General features: G+C 37.1%; 1 protein-coding gene across 3 annotated transcripts in view; it reads right to left on the bottom strand.

The window, feature by feature from the left end:
- The window catches only part of LOC6584117 (partitioning defective 3 homolog), a 49,170-nt gene that overhangs the window by 21,424 nt on the left and 3,609 nt on the right, over positions 1–24,137 (bottom strand). Inside the window, exon 1 of one of the 3 annotated variants that reach the window (XM_015161663.3) lies at positions 1,621–1,716. The exons of 1 other annotated variant lie outside the window; for it this stretch is intronic. The gene's annotated coding sequence lies outside the window, so the exon portion shown is untranslated. Of the gene's footprint in view, positions 1–1,620; positions 1,717–24,137 lie in introns of those variants that run through there. One more of the 3 variants, XM_002009741.4, reaches the window with a different exon arrangement.

The following is a 24,137-nucleotide window of genomic DNA, read 5'->3' as shown; positions in this document are numbered from 1 at the left end:
CCCAAATGAAATTGATTAGATTAAGTAAACAACGTCAAAGTAACGAAAATAAACAGCTTGGCGTCGTTTAAATACCCAGCATACACTGAGAGCCAAGGCGAGGTATATACCTCTAACTGATAAATATAACAAAACACCAAGAATTAAATCATTATTTAAAAACTTTTGAATATTATATTATTTTATTTAAATAGAATAATTTATGCTGATTTATGGCAATACTAACTTTTCATATAATATACAGAAATATATGAAGAAATATATCATATAAAAAATAACAAATAATTCCAGGGTATTTCCTCTTCGTGACTTATTTTTTGCCTCATTGGGTTTCATTTTTCAATAGAAAGATTGAAATCTTTTGTTTACAGGGTAGATTTATGTTTGGCAATTAGTTGCTTAGAATTGTAACCCGTTTGACTTATGATTTGAGCTTTAGGTATGTGGCAAGCTGCACAGTGGGTCAAGCCTTCAAGGCCAGCAACAACAACAGCAGCAGCTAGAACAAGAACTGCAACAGATTGCTGATTTATGTTGTGGCTGTTGTTGTTGTTGTAGTTGCTGTAGCTGGTTGCTTATTGCATTCCTGGCTAGTGAAAGTCGGCCTGGCTTAAAGATCTCAAGGCTGCTGCTGCTGCTGCAGTTACCTGCCTGCCTGCCTGTTCACTCAGCTGCGTAATCCAAGACCCAAATAGATTTATTAGCTGTCGCATTTAATTGAAAAAAAAAAATGCAGTGACGGCATTAGTGTGTGCATGCGTGTGTGTGTAGTTTTATATATATATATATATATATATATATATATATATATATATACATATATATAAAATAATGATGATAAAAAAAATCCTCACGAACTGTGACTTTTGCTTAGGTAGACACGAAAAGAAGCCATCAAAAAGGTAAGGGAAAAGAGAAGGAGAAGACAAAAATAATGATAATAATGCCTGGGAAACTGACAGCACTTGAAATTCTTCCTTACGCTTGCAGACCTGCCCCCGCAGCATTATACACCCCGCCCTCGCCCTCTCTGCCTCTCTCTGTCCCTATCTCTCTCTCTCTCTCTTTCTCGCTCCTACACTTGTGCGCCTCTTCCTGCTGCACTGCGCGTCATGGGAAGCTAAGCAGCGCTAAGAAGCAGAAGCAGCAGTAGAACAAGAGAAGCTAAAATAAAAGAAGTCGCATAATAATAAGAATAGATAAAAGGAAGTTGCATATACGCCCCTTATATGAAGGCAAGCATTAACATTATCTAAAACTGGGAATCTTTCTATATTTATTATAGGCACAGATAACGTTTTCAGTTAAGATAAAAAAGAAAGAAGAAGGAATTCACTCTAGAATTTTACTTTGTTTTTGTTTGTTTTTGCTTTTGTTTTTTTTTTTTTTTTTTTTATACAATTCACAACAGATTCAAACACTCACAAAAATTGCCTTGGCAAACACTTGTTAACAACAATGTGAATCAGAAAGAAATGAAAAGCAACAACAATTACGCGCACTTGTGTTAAATAAATGACAACAACTAAAAACTAAATCAACAAAAATGAAAAAAAAAAAACTGCGTAACCGCAAAATTCGCAACAACAACAAGAGCGCAACAGCCACAACGGTACGTACGAAACTTCAAATCAACGACGACAACGACGTCGCGACGTAGCGGCCGAATAACGTAATGAGCGAACGAGCGAGCGAGCGAACAATCAGCGTCGTACGCTGCGCTCGCGTTTCGTTTTAAAACTGAAGTCGCACCACACACGAGAGTCAAGCCAAAGCGACGCTGGCAGAGCGCTGATCGTGCAGCACAACAACAGGTGGACCAAGCGCCAGAACGAGTGAGACAGAGCGATAGTGAGCGAGTGCAGAAAACGAAATGATGAGAGAGCAGGCACAGGCAGTCAGATGCCGGCGCGTGAGAGAGAAAATAACAAGTGCAAGCAGCAAAGCAATGCAATGGCTGCCAAACTAGTCACATGCATACGTGCATGGTGCCCCAGTGGCTGTCAAACGGCAGTCAATGCTGGCCAGCAATGAATGACTAGCAAAACAGCTGAATGCGTCTGCTGTTAGTCAGGCCCAAAGCTTAGGTAGGGCCCAGCAGCAGCAGCAGCAGTTTGTCAAGCGTAACGTAAATCAGCAAAACTAAAAAACAAACAAACAACTAGGCAGAAGAAGCAGAACAAAGCAACAATCAAAATCAGCTCGGCTTGAGAATGTCGAATAGGAAATGCTCTAACTAGAAGTTTTTTTTAGAGTTTATTCTCTTGTATTACCTGACATAAATGAACAATTTGTTTAATATAAACATATTTGAAGTAATTTTAAGGTAATTTGAAAACAACATTTACATATATATTTACAATTAGTAAAATTTATTCATTGCAACACGTTACGTTGCCAAAGCTGATGGCAAAGCTAATCGACTCGATTGCTTAACGACATTTAAGAAGTAGAAGAAGAATGCAAATCTGCTGGTTCAACATGGCAAAGGATGATGACAGCTGACAGAGTGAGAAAGAGAGACCGATGGTGAGAGGGAGAGAGAGAGAGAGAGAGAGAGAGAGAGAGATAGAGGAATACATAATATAGACAATTTGCCGAGGGCGGCAGATGGGGCGTTGCTTTGGAAAAATGGTCGCCGCAGCGCGGCGCGTCGTAACGTTGCAGGGGCAGGGAAATAATTGCCAAGAACGTTGCAACGCGATGGCAATCGTTTCCTTTGCTATTTCCCCTTTGGGCCGCAGGCAGGCAGGTAGCATAAAAATGAATTGGCCAGTGCAAGTGCAACACGATTGTTGTTGTTAGTTGTGAAATGAATTCTAGCCTGTAAACGTAATGAAATTAAACGAACTGGAAAGCTTCCTTTTTCCATGAAAAGCCTCCGCATCGCTGGCATAATTAATGAGAGAAAACCAAAACCGCTAAAAGCAACAACAACAACAGCAACAATAAATGTATTCGAACAAACATGCATACATACACTCAAACATTCATACACATATACATATTTATATATTAATGTAATTATATTAAATTTTCTATTGTAATTTAAAAAAGCATAAATAATGCAAAAATAGTTGCTGCGATCTGTTTGTGTTTGTGTGTCTATCATTTTAATTAGATATGAAACGGGAAGTTTGCATTCAAATATGAATTGTATTCAATATAAAACAATAATCATAAAGAGGAACTTCCAAATATAATTATTCATCAATTACATTTCATTTGCTTGAAGTCCAATTGGACTTTACAGTGATTCTGCAACTGTTGCGGTCAGCTGATTTCTCGCGCAGACATAATCAGCGCAGCCAAAGCTTTGCGATGCCAAAAAAAAAAAACATAAGAAAACAAAAACGGAGAACCGTTAATTTGATTGAACAACTTACACACTTTGCCGTCTCATTAAACACACGCACGCACACACACAAAAAGACTTCCGTTCGACAAAAGCCGCGTGTGTCACCCCATGCGAGTGAGCGAGCAAGCAATATATAGCGCCATCTACCAACCCACCCACAGCACGCAACTAATGAGCACAGAACAAAAAGGGAAGTGCGAACAGCAAGGCAAAAGCCGACGCCGCTACCGCTGCCGCTGCTTTGCGAATTCTCAATCAGCGCTTCAAAAATGTTTATGACAAATGCGTTTCACCACATGCCCAAGCCATGCTCTTCTTCTTCTCTCTCTCTCTCTCTCTTGTTTGCGCTCTCATCAAGCGCTCAGCTGTTTTTTTTATTTATTTATATTTTTTTTTATGTGTTTGTGCTACTCGTAGTTTTTTTAAAGCTGGTCTCGTTTTGGAGTCGCGTGTTTGCGGTGCCTAAGCGGTTTGACTGGTCCATTTGGCGGCTTAGATTGCGGCTTGCTGTTGGTCTAAGGCGTCTCACTCTCCCGCTCCGTGTCCCTCTCTCTCTCTCTCTCTCTCATACTCTCAATGTGTGTTGGCCTAAACTAAAACAAAAAGCGGGCAAGTTCATTAACCATTTCACCTAATTTTTGTCGATGCTATTTGTTTTGATGTTGTTGCCTTCATTTTTGCATTTTTTAACACTATTGAGCTAAGCAACAAACAAAAAACATAAACAGACACAGCGACACTAGCTCATTCGCCTGTCAATGCAACACCACGTGCACGTCGCGCTTCGCTGCGCTTTGACATCCGGCTTCAAGGTCGCCGCAAAAAAGTCGCCAAAAAAAAAAAACAAAATAAAGCAAGCAAAAACTAACCAAGATCTGTTGCAAGCTTAAGTTACAGTTTGAGCGCAACTTTGATTTATTTAGTTTTACAGCATGCTAAATGGGCGAGTTGCCTGCGTGTGCCGTCAGATGTCGCCACATGCTTCTCAAACCCAATTGAATATTGTGCGTGTGAATAATGATTCGCTCTCATTACGGCATTGGCTTGGCGTGTGAATAGAAAAAAAAAAGAAAAAATAACAACCACAATAGCAGCAACAAACACAACAATCGACGGCTCACTCGAAAGCGTGCACACACAATAACAAATTGTGGCGAACAGCATTAATGCATTTGGCTTTTCCAACTACTATATCATTTTAATCAAATCACGCCCTCTGGCCAAATAGGCAGGTAAATATATACATAGTATATGCATATCGCATAGATAACGGTTTAATCAGCTACCCTAATCACACATATTTGCCATACAAGCAAAAATAATAAAGCTAAAAAATGCCCATGTCACGACCTTGCTATCAGTCAAAGCAAACTATATAAGTAGATATACATATATAATAACAATAGTTGCATAGCAACAATTTCAATATGGGTTCAAATAAAATGCAAATTAAATTTAATTAATATAGCTAACTAGTAATACAAATAAATGTAAAACTCTAGCTAAAATTAGAGTTATAACAGAACTGCTCTACAAATATTTACGCGCTCAACGAGCGCCATCTAGCGCTTGCTAGTGAAACTCTTAGGCACCATGGCAGGTTGTAGTGAGTGTGTGTCTTAGCTAAGCGACTGTGCTTATGGTTGCTGCATATGCTAAGAGCTTTGACTATGACAAAAGCTTAATAGCTTAGGCTTTGTTGCAGTTGTTGCTATTGCTGTCGCTAGTGCCGTTGCAGTTGCTGTTGTTGTCCATGTTATTTTGTCTTTTGGCCTATTTACCTAAATATTTTGTTAGGCAGCGCACTTGCAACATGCAACGATATGGTGGCTAAAAACAACGATAAGATACGTAGGGCACAAGAAATACACAAAAAAAAAAAAGCAACAGCAAATGTTGCAACACGCTGAAGAATGTATCGATAAGCACCTACACACCTTTTACACATACACACGCACAGAGAAAAGCTCTTGTGTGGCATCAACTTACGATTCAGTGAATTTGTGGTATGCGTCAGCTTTGACTAGACATTTCATCTGTCAAATGCCGTTGGCCGTTGGCCGTTGTCATTTGCCTGTTGGCCATTCAACTGGGTCATCGACGCATTATACCACATTTTATACTCATTATTGGCCATCCTCTTATCAGTGATTTCTAGTTTCCAATATGTTTCATATTTTTTGGTTTTACACTTGACTGCTTATCAGTTGTTGTTGCTTACCTGCAAAGAGAGCGGAGAAGAAGAAGAGAATATTGATGTCAGCATTGTGTGTTTAGTCAGTGTTTCGAAATAGAGCGATAATTTACGAGTATTGGGGTAGGTAGGATGTGGTGTATCGATATGACGAAGTTATCTCTATTTTGGGAAAGGGCCAAACAAAACTAAATTGGATTGGGATTTTTGGTATTCATTAGGAGAGTTAAGAGTCGAGAGTGAAGATTGGAGAGCGTAGAGTCGAGAGGTCATTTAACTGCGTTAAAAGCTTTAAGGATTCCTATGTCTACGAAAGTTTTCTTTATAGTTCTTCCTCTACAATACATTGATTTTACATTTATCTCATCCACTCTCTTTTGTTATACAAGAGAGACTAAATAAACATCTATGTTTTCTTATCTTGATCATTATCGATCAACATCAAGATTCTTTATAGCTATAGAAAAAGAAATATGAGTTGATTGATATCATAGGACTCCATTTAATTATAAGGATTTCATCGTGATTATTTGTGGGGTTTCATATCGTAACTTTAAACTGAAAGCATATATGTTGAGCTGATTAAGTTGTAGTCTGTACTCTTCTATTATAAATGAAGCCTCCAACTAAAAGTTGTTTATATGTAGCTCATAAACATAACTACGAACAGAGTTCCTCATACGAAACACATATATAATACACATACATACATATACATATATATTTTGAATCACATAACCCTTGTTAAGATTATGTTTCAGAGCTTTCAGGCAACCAGAATGTAGCTCTGGGCCATTGTCAAGCTGTAAAGTTCAGGCAAAAGTTAATTTCCTCTGACCTCCGTTGGCTCGAAGAGGCAGTGAGTCACAGTGCTTCAAAGATGACTTTGTCTGAGATCATATATGGCCAATGTTTCAGGCCTAAACGGGTGTTGAGCTTTAAATTGAATGCATCAAGGTAATTTATAGAAGCGCTCGATACATTTCTGTCTGATGGAAATTCTTTATAAATTAAATGGAAAAACAAATGCATTTAAGGGTAGGGTTTAGCTTATGGAAATGAGTCGTTGTGCTCATTATTCCGAGCAGGCCAGACAATGGACACTGATTTATAATGGTATCTAAATATGCATATATTGTATATGTGTATATACATATCTACACATGCTAGTTCATGCCCGATCCCAGCCAACTGCAATGCTTATCACGTTTGTTTCGTTGCATTCAAAGCCTGTCAAATCAATGCAGCTCTGCTGCGACTCATTCGGGGGCTAGGCTCATGCCAGCTCTGTCTGCCCCACCTCCGTCAAATGAATTCAATACTCCAATTTTGTGTTGTATTTTTTTTTTTTTTTTCATTTTCTCGCCGCCCCCAAGCAGCCAACACGACAATGGCAGCAGCAGCAGCAGCGATAACGTCACGAGCCGTCGACTAGGCCGCTTGTAATTGATCGTGTCTTTGACATTAGAAAACATTTTTCGTTGTCCGTCTAACTGTCTCCCTGTCTCACTGTTGCTCTGTCTGTCTCTTTCTCTGTGTCTATATGCAATGGAAATGTAACGCGAAACACGCCAAGAGACGCCGCCAACTGGTGCACGATGGCTAATAAAGCGCATGGAAGGCGAACGCACGCAGCGACAGCAAATCCACTTAGGCGTGCAGCAGGCAGGAGGAAGCCAAACAAGGCACTCAAGAGCATCGAGTGAAATGAGACGTGGCCAATGGCAGCAGCAGCGGCAGCAGCGGCAGCAACAGCAGCGGCAGCAGCAGCAACAGGCAGTTGGCAGTAGGCAACAACCACCAGTTGGTGGCAATGGCAAGTGTGCCCTGGCTGACTAATCGGCTAATAACACCAACTAAGCAACTGCCATTGACTTTTTCCTTAACAAACCCTAGCAAGTTCATATGAGATACATATATGTATATCTATCAAATTTTAAATTGTAAATTTATCAAATTTGTAGTTCCTGTCAGATTGCTGTCATCTCTACATCTGACTGAAGAATAAGCTAATCATGACTAACGTATATACAACGTATAAATAATATCATAATATCACAATATATAAAATATGTATATCTCTAGCAGAAGGCGTGTATATCAAATTCGAAGAGTCTAGCATTTGTAGTTACCGAGTTCGGTTAGTCGAGTTGATTGGATCGATAGCTGATATTTCCCCTTATGAGTGTAGAATATTTTATCCATATATATCAAATACAAAATTTGATGGCTGTGACACTTGTAAATGCTGAGCTAGGTTAGTTAGCTGATCATCATAATATCATATCACGCAATATAAAGCATGCGTATATATATAGAAGCTATATCTCTTATTTGAACACTCTAGCATTTGTAGTTTCTGAGTTCGCTTAGGTAATTAGCATTAATTAATCAAAATATTACATTATATGACTCATGGTTTTCCTTAGTAGAAAGCTCATATTAAATTTGAAGAGTCTAACATTCGTGGTTCCTGAGTTCGGTTGGTAGAGTTAATAAAAACATTGTATGAGTAAAGAATAGGTTATACATAAAGTCTATACCTAATTTGAAGCATTTAGCTCTTGTATTATTAGTTATTATGGCATTTGGTCATTCATAATTCAAGATCATATTATAACACTATATGAATAGAAAGTGTTTGCCAAATTTGAAGCATCTAGCAGTTTTTTGTTCCCGAGTCCGGTTAGTTGACCAAGTTTCGTTTGACTGCCTCTCATATATGTACATACAGACGTATGCTTCTATATGCAGTGGTAGGTCAGGTATACGGTATTCCCATAAAATCTCTTCATTTGTAACATAGATGCAATCATCTCTCAGCTTTAATTCCGTAGAGTCGCAATGCTATCAAGTTTCCGAGTTAAGATTTCACTTAAGAACAGCTTAAGCTTGGTTCCTCAATTAAGTCTTGGGAAATGTTAACCTTAACTTGCATTAAATTCGAGAAGATACTAATTCTCTCTCTATAGCGAAACATGTGTACTCTGAGAACGCAAAGAAGAGAAAACAAACAATTGAATTATTGATATAAAATCAAAGTGCGCCAAAGCAGTCATCAATTGAGGCAATTTGGCTTTTTGGCAACTGCTGAATATCCTGACTCAGCACGGAGTTGCACGGAAGGAAAGAGACAGCCTAAAAGAGAGTAAAAGAGCTGGGGCGAGTCTGGCAAGTCATCTTCGCTGTGCTGCTGACCTACAGACAAAAAAAAAAAAAAAAAAAAAAAAAAGCAAATGCACAAAAAACACAGCGAAGATAAATCATGTAAGTGCGGCAAATGGCTAAGCGGCTTAAGTGGTTCACCGACAACTTGCGAGCAACAACAACAACAACAGCAATAGTTACTAATGTTACCAACAACTAAGACAACCAAGACAACCAATCGGATATTGCGCAATCGAGTTTTTGTCTCTGTTTTCGAATTGGAGTTGCGTTTGCCCGTTGACGCCAGCATCAGAGAGCGTTTCCGCAATGCTGCGCGTTAAGCGGCGCCAGCGGGTCAAAGTTCAATGCGAAGAGGCGACTGCTGTGGGCTGGCTGAGGAGGGAGGAGGGCGGCGCTATGCGGAGTTATGCAAAAGCGTGAGACGAGTGAAAGTGATGGCAACAGGTGACGAAGACAATGACGGAAACGCGTTGCGTTTTCAAGGCAAAGCACACACAGCTAGGCCATCCATCAAGCAGTCAATCAATCAATCAATCAATCAATCAATCAGTCAATCTGCGAAGCTGTCAATCGAGCCATCAATCAAAGTGGTGCTGCGAAATGCAAAACTCAAATCGACATCAAATGCAAACAAAAAACAATAACAGCATTCAATGGAAAATGATTAACATGATTATTAATAAAATCATTAACATGAAAGGTGTATGAGTGTGTGCGTGTGTGCATGTGTGTTTATCATGAAGAGGCAGTATTAAATGTTGGTAACCGGATTCGAAATCAGTTTCAGATTCTGTGTGTCCAGAGCCCAGCCAGACGCAGCCAGAACAAAGCGAATCCCCATTTCTTGTTTTGTTTATGAATAAAGAGTTTTGAGCAGGCAGCACAGCTCCAAAACAATATAATTTATTGTTCAGTGAAAGAGCAACAGACAGAAGAGAAACACAGATAGAGTGGGGGAGGAAGAAAAAGTCTTAAGAGCAGAAAAGCTGCGACCGTAAGATGAGTAAATGATATTTAACCAGATGACAAAAGTGCAGAACGAGCACAGTAAAAGCGGCGATAGCTGTAATTGAATATAGAGTACAGTAGAGACGCCATACAGGCGACAGTTAGAATTGTAAACAATACAAACTCATGTTACTATATATACAGATATATAGGAATATACATATATAGAGAAAGAGAGATATCATAAGAGATATCATCATATCATGCAGCCATATGCCAAAATATTCTTAAGCTCAAAGCCAATAGAGATAAGAGAGCATTTAGCATAAGGGCACGTGCTTAGAGATAGTCTCTAATCATAGTTCTGTCTGATAATCGTAGCCAACTTACATCTGATTAGATTTCTATACTTCTTAGACGGCACTCGAGGCTCTGTGCTCACTGTAGAATAGAAAGCGTTTAGATGCTAAATGTCTCGCCCAAGCCTCAGAGACAGCCAACGGCCATTCACGGCTCTAACAAAGGAATGCCTACTTAAATGCCTACTTAAATTTCAATAGCTTTATACGCAGAACGGCAGAAGGTAAATGAAGTAAACAAGTGGAAATCTGACAAGATGAATGGGAGAGTCGGAGGGGAGGTAGCAGATGTATGAAAACGAGTACAAATACGATTACGAGCGCTTGTAATGCCAATCATTGATCATTTCTATAAAGAGAGAGGGGGAGTGGGAGAGGTAGACATAGAGGGGGAGAGGGATAGAGGAGGAAGAGCGATAAAACCTTCCAAGAAGCCGCAAGCCCAAAGAACCAAAGAACCACTCTGAGTGACAGACGACAGTTCATTAAAAAGAAATTAGAGGGTATGACAGGCACGATCATAAAAGCAGTAAAAGAAAGAAGAAAAAAAAAACGAGAAGAAAAAAAATTGTCAGGCAAAGAGAGAAAAATACCTTGCCTAACCACAGATTGAAAATGTCAATAGGGTGGCAGAGCGAGAGAGACCAAGAGTGGGAGAGCGAGAGAGATGGAAAGAACTTCAAGGGAAAGCCACAAAAGACAATAGATAAAACACACAAACACATAAGCAGGAATTCCAGGAATTAACAATTTTGGTAATGCAATTAAATGTGCCTCGTGGGGGGTGCCAAGCCCTCGGCTGAGTTGGACTTGTAGAGACAGGGCGTGTTCTCAATGAGATAAATATGAGATAAGTGTAAAGATAAAGGAAAAATCAATAAGCAAAACCAAATTAGATTATTTATGAATTGCGAACTGGCTAGACAGAGAGAATGAGAGCGAGAGAAAGAGGGAATGAGACAGAGAGATTGTCGCTTAAAAGCATAAATAACAACAAACATAAACACAGCACAAAAGAGCCGAGACAAAACATAAATTAAGAGCAACAACAGCAACACAAACTAAACAAATAAAACATACTAAATTGCGTTTTACGCATGCGCAACAAACAGAGCAACAATAACAACTAAAATAGCTTAAACAACAACTCAAGCAACTCAAGCAACAACAACAACATTGATGACAACTGCTTCATTTTATGGGCGTTTGTCTGGCGGAAAAAGTTAGCTTACACACAATCTATATATAAGCAATTAATTTTACTTTTATTTATGATATATAAACAAATATATGTATATATATATAATCACACATCACGCATGTACACATACATACGTACGTATATGTTAAAGCTCTTTTTATGGCAGTGAAATTAAAAGCGAGTTCAGTGGAGCTTGCGGCCCACCAAAAAGATTCCCACAAATGCGATTGCCAAATGGGAAAGCGTTGAGGCTCTGCACACATAGGTTACATAAGGGAGAAGAAACAATAAGATGAAGAAGAAGATGATGAGGAAAATGTTGTAAATTTTAAGCAGATCAGTTGAAGCAGATATTGGCTCAATTCGCTGCATCACATCAAGGGATTCAAGTGCGATGATATATACATAATTTAGTTAAAGTTATATGAAAATGCGGAACTAGTTCATACATTGAATAGGTTCAGGAATGAACTTAAATTGTAAGTCAGTAATTAATCGCAAGCCACAATCAATTCAGTTTAATTAGATGAGTATTGATTACTGCTTTGATTCAGATTCATACTACAAAATTCGTTAGCCAATTTGCAGCTATAAGGCAATAACTTACATGGCAGCCCTCGCCGAAATTGGAATTTAGCAAACTTTATTCAAGAATCATATTTGGACACAGATGTGGAATGTGAAAAGAAATCAAACTCAAATGCCTCTTCAGAATTGCGAATCTCTAAAGGAAAGTTTCTTTTTATTTTTTATTTTTAACTGTCCATCAAAATCAAACAAAATTGTTGTTGTTGGTTTTTAGTTAAACTTTTATCAAAAGCATATTAATTGAATTGTAAATAACGACTTTTAAAGCAAACCCAAACTGAGCTACATTGAATATTTACAAGGCAAAAAGCAAAATGTTGTTGTTGTTGATTGTTGTTGTTGCTCTTGCTGATTGTTGGTGTTTTTATTAGCATTGTTGCTGTTGTGTTATTGTTGTTACTGTTGTATTTACTGTACAGTCTGTATAGTCTGCACAGCTAATTTCAAGGCCAAGACGCAAAGGCGTCGCCCATGTGGGTGTCGCTTGACAGGTGTGTGAGTGTTTATCGGTGTGTGTGTGCCTGCATAGTTAAAAAGGTTGAGCCGCACTCAATTGGAACGGAGTAGCCGGGCGGCAGCCACGCCCCATTCAAAAAAAAAAAAAAATTTTTTTGTTGTTTTTTATGTGTTTTTTCTAGGGTGCCGCGCGTCAAGTTTGTCGCTTGAGTCTTTTGTTCTGCGCCACGAAAATCTCAATTATTTATTTACGTATTTCATTAATTAAGCGTGCCCGGCAAGAAAAACATCAACAAGAACAACAACATGCGCAATTGCCCATGGCTATATGGCAGGGGCGTGCCCAGTTGAATTCCTTCAGACGGTGCCATCGTTGTTATTGTTGTTGTTGCCCGCTTGTCGCACGTGCAGCGCCTACGCAAAAAAAAAAAAAAATGAAAGAAATTCAAAGCAGAAACGCAAAAAGAAGCAACAAAAACAAAAATATAAATCCGAAGCCTGGCAAAACGACGGCCACGAAAAACGCTGCAAAGCGCAGGCAGATAAACAAAATAAATTACAGCAAAAGCTGAAAGCGGCATGCCACACACCAGATACCCTAGGCATACATAAGAAGAAATGTATTTCTCAATTTTGTTTCGAGAATTATTTTGATTTGGCATACAATATATATTTTTTTTTATATTATTCTTTTTTTTAAAGGAACTATATATTGATAAAAGTAACATTTTTTTATGAAACCCTATAATATAATAGTTAATAATTTTAGAAATTATTTTAAAATATTATACATATTTTTAAATGCATTTTTCTATATTTGCCGCTATTAAATAGTTCGTTAATTTATTTGTTAATACTGATATATTTTTATTTATTTTAAATGAATTTTCATCAAACATTATTATTATTATATTATTATTTTTTTTATTTTTTATTTATTTTTTTTTTTTTAATACCATTTATTTTAATTTTATTAGTTTTAATGATTAGTAATTAATGATGTTTATATTAAAATAAAATTTCATTTTCACCTAATTTTAATATTTGCAAAAAATCAAAAATGTTTAAATAATAAATAAAGCTATAATAATTATAGAGAAACTGAAAAAAATATATAAATATAAAATAAAATAAAAACAAATAATTTGAGCATATTTTCTTTTAAGAATATCAACAGCCTACTTTAAAAATCTCTCAAGTCTTTGCCCCCAACCTTAACGTCCGATCTGTAATAAAAAGCTTATGTGCATATATAAACGTCTATAGTGCATGCTTAATTCCATTAAGTTGAGCACATTTCGTGACAAATTTATAATATCGCAGGTTAAAAGAAGAAGAAGAAAAAAAAAACAAACAAACAGCCAGAAGAAAAATGAAATAAACGAATTTAAAAATTAATGTAAGACGCTGCCAAAGTCGAAGTCGAAGTCAAAGTCGTTGCCGCCGTTGGCTTCAAAGTGCGCGTCGCCGTTTGCTGCATGAAAAAAAAACCAAAATAAAAACAAAAAACAAAAAAAAAAACTAAAATAAAGATCCGAGCATTTTACGACCTCTTGTGGCCTTCAACATTCTTTGCAACGGAGTCGTTTGGCAACACTGGCGAACGCGCGTTACTCTCCCGATCTTTCGCTCTCTTTATCTCCTCTCTCTCTCTCTCTCTCTCTCTCTCTCTCTCTCTCTCTCTATGTGCCTCCACTCCCACTCTGAATGTGGCAACTGCGGCAGCTCCATTGTTGACTTTACCAAATGATTCATGCATTAAAATTTACGTTTTTTCTCGTTTCTTTTAGAGGAAACACCTGGATAAATACTTGTACGATCTCGTACACGTAGCAAATATTATTTGCTCTGCTCGGTTCTGCTCTGCGTGAGTCAACGTACCCACAAATTCTGGATGCTGTGTGACAGCATAATGTGCCTAAATACTGTGTAAGCCGAACACACAAACACACACAAGCACACACACACACACATAAATACAGGCGCCATCTCACCGTTAAATTTGTAGCGTAGCATCGCATTATATAATGTTCGAGTTGTTCGAGTCTTTGAACTTCGATTGGAAGACTTCGCTTCAAATATTTGAGCACTTCCGGAATTCCAGACATATAATCTTCGATCTACCAACATTTTTGTTAGAATTTCATTTGAAATCGTAATACCTCATATGCCGGCAGACGGTTTATTGTGAATGAAATACCTTTTCGTAACTATTGTCTTTTAATTGAAGCATTTCCGGCAGACTTGTGAGAACTGACGAATTGACTCAATAGCATAAATCTCGTTCTCTTGTTTTATTTTATTATTTTTCCTTTTATCATGAGTCAGTTGTAGTTCAGGATGTTTAGGTAAGCAATTGGGCTCAAACAGTATAAAAGTTGTTCAAGTTTTATTGATATTTTTCACATATATGTTTAATGCAAATGTTTTACTAAGAACATTAACTGGATTTGAGTGATATCTAAATCTCAAATTTAAAAGTTTACCCACGTATCCAAAAAAAACCAAAAGAGTGTGGCTTTAAGCACAAATCTCTTTTGAATCACAGCAAGAGCAGTCGAAGTCAAGTAATTAACTTGAATCTACATATGTTATACTACTTATAGCTTGCTTAAAGAGTATGTTGATTGCATGCAATGTTTGTCTTGCTCTGCTTGAAAATGGGAAACATTTATCGTCGAAAGCTATAAAGGAAGCTATTGAAGCTATTGGAAGCTATTATGGACAAATCTATGTATTTATGGACCTCAGCAGTAGTTCCATTGACATACTAAAAAATACCGTAATTCCCATAGTCTTAGATCGTATACACCTTACCGTACGTTACTCAGGATTCATAGTAAGGATTGAGCAAAAATTATATATCTACGCTCATTGTGGGTATGGCAATCGAGGAACTACTGTTTGCTCTACAATTTTATAGTGGAATAATAAAAATTTAACGACTAATTTACTGCTGATCCACTTTATATATTTAGCATAAATTATATGCAACATATCTCATTGCATTGCACGATTGAAAATCAGTTAAAAATTTTTTATTTTAAAATATTTTAATACAAAATTTATATATATTTCGATCTTGGCAAATAGATGAATACAAAATTATTATATTTTTATGATCAAAGTCTGTATTCTATTGTAGTTAAAATATACGCAGCGAACCCGAACCCGAAACCTCAGACCTCAAACCCGTCAACATTTAAGCTTGTTTGCCAGCATTTAATTATATACAGCAAACGACAAATTGATAATTTTAATAGACAGCTGAGGGTACGCTATCAGTGTGCTGTACTTTGTGGCAGTTCTCTTTTATGGTTACGCTAGATCGTCAGCTCGATTGGGTCAGTATGCACTTCCTACAGCCCAAGCAGCTCTTGCGCCGTAACGCACTGCCGGGTACGGTGGGCGTGCAACTCTGTGGAAATATATAAACATTTCGTTCTTTTATTTCTTTTTTGTTAGTTTGTCTCTTTGGTTCAGTTAGGGTACACGGTGTGCTGTTCTGACACGTACGGGCTTTCGGACAAAGCATTTTCACTGTTGTTGTTGTTGTTGTTGTTGTTGACTGGGCAGTATGAGTAAGCGCGAAATTGGCACGCCATGAGTGGTACTTGCACTACCTATGCACGGTTACCGGTACGTCTCGATCGCGTATACCAGATATGACGACACACACTCAGAGAGAGAGAGAGAGGGAGCGAGGGAGAGAGAGACGTGTGTATGTGCAGCCCAAAAGGGTTGGCTGGGTCAACATACCGTCAACCATCAAGCCATCAGCGCAACATCATCATCATCATCATCATCATCATCATCATTACGATCATCATCATTATTACGATCAACGTCAGCTTCACAACTGTTGTTTTCAGACCTGATGTTCCACATGTTTATGCCACGCCCCCTCCTCCCCCTTCCCTACTACCCTCCCGCCCTCTACCTCGTCAAGCTATCCATTCCCCAAGCATATTTTCACAGCGCGATGCATTCCACAAAAATGCAGCGGTGCAAAAACAACAGCGAAAATTGTTAACGAAACCCAAAACCTCAGTTGCAAAATATTCACAATATTGAAGCTGCAACAATTCAATCGCAACGTCGCGCACGTTTCAGCGATAAAAGCGAAACCCAAAAGAAAATATGTAAAAAAAGAAAGAAATAAAAATTAATATAAAAAAAAAAACAGATACTACAAAAATTCAACAACAAAAATTTGTAACGACAATTTCTGATATGCAAAAGCCAATTATAGCTAAGGGGAGTTGCGTCGACTCGACTCGACTCGAGCTGCGAGTTGAGCACGCAAATTTGCAAAATATTTGAAACGGAAATGCGAGCCTAGAAATAAACCGGTTAAATGCCTGGAATTCCTTTTTGTAATACAGCTATGAATGAATAGAAGTTTTACTTATTTAAGAAAGAAATCCATTAGAACAAATTGGAAGTTGTGCATATTCGAAAGACCTTAAGTAAGAGTTTATTATCTGTGCAGATAAGAAACCCCGGGCATTTTGCATGAGTAATCCTGTCCCATATACAAACTTCAAGAATTATGAATCACTAAGAGTAACAGCGAGGCTTATCTAATGTCGCAGAAGTTAGATTGAAACAATCGATAATAATCGGCCGATAGTTATAATATATCAATAAAATACTAAACTTATTTAAAGTCTCAGAAGTTAGCTAACAGCAACCGATAACTATATCGATAATTATATCGATATCGATCGATCAATGTTAAAGTCTATGTGACATTATAAATTGGACTTCCAAGAATACGCATATAATCGATTAGCCTATTCTAATACTAAACCCAATTGAATACTTTAAAAAGCTTCTTACGGCAATCGATAATAATCGATTAATAGCTATAACATCTTATTCAGCATGTATTCTACTAAATGAATCAAATACAAAACTTAAGCTTAAGTCTCAGTCAGCTTACATAAATCGATAACAATATATCGATATATATTATAATGTCTCACTCAATGATAACAACCTCTATCTGACATTTGAAATTTGACTACATACATATATATTAGTAGTCCATTAACTTATTCTAATATTAAACCTAATTGCATGCCTTAGGCAGCTCACATGAATCGATAATAACCGATCGATGGTCATAATATCTCATTCAATGTTAACCTTCACCTGTCAAGTGACATTCACTTAGTCACCTTTTGCACTTGACATAATGCAAGCCAATGGAGCATATCGACGAAACTCTGGAAGCGCTCGCCTGCAATCTTGAGGTCTAGCCAGCGATGCGTAGCAGCCATATATTGTATATATTTATAATGATGTATGGAGTGTAGCTCGACCTCTAACATGCTCCAGCAAATGTTGGAGGTAGATGAAACAGAGGCAGGGGTTAGGGCAGGGGCAGGGCAGGGGCTAGGGCATTACTTAATATTCACCTTGAACTCGACGCTGAGGTAAAGGTAGACAAAAAAGCCCAGCCACAACAACTCAATTGATTAAAATGGGCAACAAATTGTAGAAGCAGAGGAAGAAGAAAAAAGCAGAGCAGAGTGAACAAATTAATTAGAATGATGATAATGCATATTGAATGCAGTTGTTGTTGGCCTCATTGTTATTATAATGGATGTGGTCTGAGTGGAGCACAGCCAGGCGAAGGGTAATATTTAGGTGTGCGCGGGACGGATGAGCTCGATGGCGTGGCGCTTCCGTTGCGTTTCGATTCTCATTAGGAGGTAAATATCAAAAATAAAAAAAAATTCTGTTTATTTTTTTGTTGTTGTTTGTTATATTTTAATGATATATTACCAGGGCAACGAAATGCAGTGGTTATTGTTGTTATTGTTGTTGTTGTTGTTGTTGTTATGTGAGCTGCATTGCCTGGCAGAACAACAATGAATCAGTTGAAGAACTGTAACGGCCCTTGACACGCAATCGGCGCACGGGCAATGGGCGCAGCTCGGCGCCGCCCGGCAGGAAGTTCGTTTAATTAATGTGTCAGGCCCTCGAAGTCGGCTTCGTATCCCTAAATATTTCGAATCCTGCACACAGCAAAACCTAACGAAACAATGCAGCAGTCATTCGATTGGCGTGTGTGAGAGAGGGAACGAGAGAGAATGAGATGTATTTCCAAACAATTTAGCATGACATTTGAGATAGGGAGACACTTATAAATACCCTGTATATTATTATATATTATTATATTATATGTAATACATTTATTTATTTTTTCTTTTTTCATTTTTGTATATAAGAAAGCGTTTGCATATTAGAAAATTAGCACTAATACATATTAGTTGAAAAAGTTCATATAAATTTTCAATTTGTCTTATATATCACATCGTATCCAATATCATATCATATCCATTTGATATCCAATTGTTTGATATATCCTATTCCTATACAAACTACAGGGTATAACAAACAACCAACCAAACAACAGACAGCAGACAGCAGTTGGTAAACAGCACGACCAGAAATCCAAACAGAACAACACAAAGGTAGCATAGAGGAGGAACACACGTGCGTGACCAAAATAGATACTCAATTAGTGCAGCAATAAATGTATTGTAATTGTAGAAGATACAATATCCGTGGAGCGCAGCGAGCTGGCCAAGGAATCCGTTTGACTCCGGCCCAACCAGCCGACCACAAAATGCAACAAAAGTCGTGGTCGTGCAGTCGTGTGGCATGTGGCGTGTGGCAGGCATGCAAATAGAACAAACCGCCCACCCGAAACCCGAACAGCCCAAAGCTAACAAACCATTTTCTATTTGGGGGCAGAAAAGCAGCAACAGCAATGCCAAATGCCGTCAAGAACAGTTTCTACGAATGGGAAGGAGCAGAGCAGTCAAGCAGTTTACCTAGCGCATATGCTCGCTGCATACTCTATAAGGCAGACGAAACTGTAGAGCACTGAATTTGAATTTGAAAAGTATAATATAGTATAACATAACAGACTAATATGACGATTCAGTTTAGAAGCTAGAACACATAAAATGAAATTTTAATAATTGTTTTCTATTTTTTAATTTTTAATTTTTATTTTTTTTTTTTTTTTTTTTTTTTTTTTTATAATTATGTTCTAATTCCATTATATTTTCTGGGAATTAATTTTTGTTTAAAAAAAATTAGCTTAGCTCAGCTAAAACCTTTTAGCATTAAAAATGAAAAAAAAAAAATAATAATAATAAATTGTTGAAACAAATAAAACTTGCTTCATTATATTATAGCTAATCATAGATAAATATAGAATATGAAATCAATATGCATAACTTATAGATTTATCTGCATTGCATTGGGCACATATATGATAAATATTTTTTGGCTTATTTGGCATTCAAAAAGCTTTCAACAAAAATGTTAAACTGTGTATTTATTTGATTTAAAATTCCGTTTGGTTAGCGCACAAATATTATTTGAATGGGGTGAAAAGTTGAGGCTCATAAATATCGCTGAGCTGCTTTTCTTGGGAAGGCCATAAAGATAAGAGCTGCTTAGCATGGAAATCAATGAAAGCATATTTCGAAATACGTATGTATATATTTCGTTTTGGATTGTTTTCTATACAGACGTATGCATGGGAATATGAAACATATTTGTATTTTAATTAGAGTCAAGAGATATTGTATACAGCTTTATTTCGTTATATAAGCTTGTTAGCCATCCATATCAATTACTACTGCAAAAGTGCTTTTGGAGCTAATCAATTTGTGCAGTCCAAATGCAGCGAAAATAAAACGAAATCGAGAAATTAAAGAGTCGCATTAAGTGGAGGTTGTGGGCGTTACGATTGGATTGGGCATCCGAAATTGTGTCGACATGTGCGCTACGTGGGCGAGAGCAATTGATGTTGAAAATAATTTTCAATTACACGGCATCCAAAATAAATGTATATATATATATATATATATATATATATATAAAGGCAAACCGAAAATGAGATCGAGTTTGAGTTTGAGACTAAAACTGAGACTGAGACTGAGACTGAAACAATAATTCAATTCAATTGAATTTCGCGCCTAATTTGGTCAAGCGGCATGAATCAGCCCGAGCTTCAGCTTAGGCAGCCCACAACAATGCAATCGTTATAAAGATATGAATAGGAAAACCAATACGTATAACACGTTACCAATGTGTGTGTGTGTGTATGTGTTTGTATGAATTGCGAGTTTCTAGGTAGATATTATACGACAATGAGCCAAGTATTGGACGCCCCTTAATGGAAAATGACGCAGTCGCAACTCTATGTATGCCAGATAGACTCACTAAATATATATATGTATATACTATATATATATGGAGCTATATATATGCCGTATGTTGTGGCTGTTGGCATGACAACACAACAACAACAACAAATCGTAGGCAACCCTCATGAGTCTATCAACTACCCAAGCCTGGGCTATACGACAGACTTTTCGCCAAGGTGGGCGCAAAAATTAAAACGCAATTGATTTTTATACCCTACAAATAAATGATGACTAGTTCAGCTGTATGATTATGAATTTGCTACGATTAGAACTAGTTATGATTAACGTTGAATTAATCAAAGTTGCACTAACAAAGCTATGAATATCAAAAGTTAAAAATAACAAAATTTATGTGAAATTAAACTAAAAGAACTAATATTAACTATGTGAACTGGAACTAGATTAATCACAGACGATTAATATGAGCTATATAAATGATATGAGCTAGATGATGGAAAATATGTAATCTATTTGAGCATAAACTATAAGAACTACATAAACTCCAGTTCTTGGTCCAGTTCTGGGCACATTTTTAATTTTAAACATTTGCAAATCAAAGATCTGTTTTAGTTCCCATAAATTCTTATATAATATATATATATATACTATGTGAACTTTAACCAAAGTAATCATATACTAATATTACACGAGCTATGTACATTATATGAACTAGATGATAGGAGCTGTGTTGTCTCCAGCTCCATTTCTTGGTCCAGCTCTAAGCATATTTTTAACTTTTTAGCTCTTATATAATACATATATATATATTGACTCAATAGTCTATAACTTATCAATATATGCACAATATTTGCCCAGTCAATTAGCATGGTACAGAGTATCAGGCAGTCGTGCATGTGCACCATTCACACATTCATACATATTCGAGCGCGTTTTCCACATTGTACGTCTTGAGCTCTCCTTTGCCGTGCAGTCGTGGGTCAGACAAAAGTAGGTGGCAAACAGCGACTTAAATGTTAGCCTATTATGGCATTAGTCGCCCATAGTTATAATTGGCTTGCATTCTTAGCCAAAGGCAGCGGAATTTTGAGGTTAGCGAGGTGAGGCGGGGCGAGGAAAGCCTTGAAGTGAGCCAAGGAAAAGATTTTGCACTTTGCATACTTCCAATGGGAACTAGAACTTATTCTTTATATAATCTAGCATAGTTGTTTCGTTTATTTCATTTTATTTATTGCTCATTGAGCTCAACTATGATCAGCATTATATATAGAACTAATTGTATTTTGATTATTTCATTTCATAATAGATCTGCGTTTGTTCTATGCATTGAGTTTGCTTTGCTATTTGTTTGGACCCATCATCTTGTTGGCCAACAGAGCGAAGGAGGGAGCGGCGAGGGCGCAACAAAGTGCGGTTGGTGTTGCGTAAAACCTGTTTTAGATTTCCGGTTATGTACATAGAAAATATTTTTTATGTTTTTATTATAATTTTTCATTTTCCTTTTTTTTTTTTTATCTCTCTATAGTAGCCGCTGGCCAATATCAACCAATTATCAAGAGTGCTGCAGCAAACACCTTGCAACGATTTGTGAAATACTCAGCTTGTTATCCTTAGCCATGCGAAATGAGTTAAGTGGGGGCACTTAATGAAGTCAAACTGAGACGATTAGCGAATACGCTCGATCAGCCAATAAGAAACCTATTCAGTTTCAGTTCTGTAGCAGAACGTGTTTGAATGCAAAGTGAATCAGTTTCACATCAATTTGCATTCAGCCATAAAAACTAACAGCATAGGGCACCCATATACATACATTAGTTGGTTTCTCATTCTGCTTCTCATTCATAATTCTAATTATTGTGCCCATTTCTTGCTGCTCTCGTCCAGGTGTGTGGAGTGTCGATTGTTGAGGCGTTTTTTTTTTTTAAATATAAATATATATTTTTTTTTTTTAATATTTTTTTTTACTTTTCCAATCGAACGTAAGTGTGCGGTCCAATTAGAGCGCACTTAAAATGCGCTACAATTAGCGTGCGCAAATTTTCAAATATTTTACTGGCAAAATATTTTTGCGCCTGCTTCGAAAGCGTTTCATTGAATATTTGCTCTCACTGAATTTGAGTTGGTGTTGTTGTTGCTGTTGTTGTTGCTGCTGTTATTGTTGCCATGACGAAATAATTTACAAATTGCGCAAAACTGGTTTTAAACAGTGGCCAAAAGAATTCAACAACAGCGACAACAACTGAATGCTCAATGAATCTTTTTCAGCAGCAGCCGCCGCCGTCGTCGTCGTCGTCGTCTCTGCTCGCCTCCAGAGCGATTCCCCAGACGGTTCTCTGTGCCAAAATCACAAAGAACAAGACCCAAAAAAAAAAAAAAAGAAATGAAAACAAACAGAAATGAGTCAAATGGCACGCCCAGTTACCAGTTACCAGTTGGCCACTTGGCCAACTTGTTGGATTGTCCAGTTGCCTGGTTGCCTGGTTGCCCAGTTGATCGCCTGGCCCAACTCGGAGCTCTAGCGATAAGGCGATAAAAACGCCCACCGAACGCACTGAGAGAAAGAGAGACAAAGAGGCAAAGACTAAGACAGAGAGAGATAGAGAGAGAGAGAGAGAGAGAGGGCATCCTATAGCGACAAAGGGAAATTGATTCAACAGCATTCATTCGAATTTATTATATAATCAATTTGCTCGGGAATGCGGTTTGGGCTCACACCAAAGAACTTGATTGGGCCTTGGCTAGCGAACGACTTATGCCTGGGAACCATAGGAACCAGTGGCAGCCAAAAGGATTTGATTATGTTAAGCCATTTTCCTTGGGTATTTGGAAATTCAAATCATACGATTGCATTATATATTGATATTTAAGCAGATCTATAAAGATATGTTTAGGTTTCATTATATTCAATATCAAAATAGGCTTTGATTATAGTAGTAGATCGATTAATATCTATCAAGATCTTTTAATAGTCAAAGTTAAGATAGGACCTGAAGATAAAGCAGTAGACCTATTAAAATATATAAAGATTTATTTACTATTATTATTATTACTATCTATTAAGATATGTGGATGGGTCCTGAAGAAAGATCGCTCGACATATTAATATCTAACATTTATTCTAATAATAAGCAGAGTTATGAAAGGTCATGAAGATAAGACCATAAGATCAATTAAGACTAAGCTAAATCTATTAATAAATAAACTTAAGATAAGCATAGTATAATATAGTGTAGTATAAGTATAATATAGCACAAGATATATTGAGATATAGTATAGTAAAGATCTCTCAAAACTCAAAGATAATAGTTTAAGACATTTTAAGAACTACGGCATAAATTTCATATACTATTCGAAACTAAATTTGTCTACTAAGCATAAACCATTTTCCATAGAATTCATAAGGAATTTATTGGTTTTTTTTTTCTGTTCTTTAAATTATGTAAATTGATTAAGATTACCTGGAAATATGATGTTTCATTAGTTTGGAATTCATATACAAAGAGAACCCCAAATCTGTTTATATTGCATTTACCCGGAGTTTTGTATGGCAATAAATTTGCAATTAGCTGCATTTGCCATAATACGCACTCGGCATGCCAAAACATGAATGCAATCGCTGCAAATTTGCACCAGTTAAAATGGTGTTGGGATCGCTTTGTGCTGCTCTGAG

The sequence above is a fragment of the Drosophila mojavensis genome, unplaced genomic scaffold (genome assembly GCF_018153725.1).
Source record: "Drosophila mojavensis isolate 15081-1352.22 unplaced genomic scaffold, ASM1815372v1 contig_136, whole genome shotgun sequence".
NCBI classification, from domain to species: domain Eukaryota; kingdom Metazoa; phylum Arthropoda; class Insecta; order Diptera; family Drosophilidae; genus Drosophila; species Drosophila mojavensis.
This window is presented reverse-complemented; position numbering and strand designations above follow the sequence as displayed.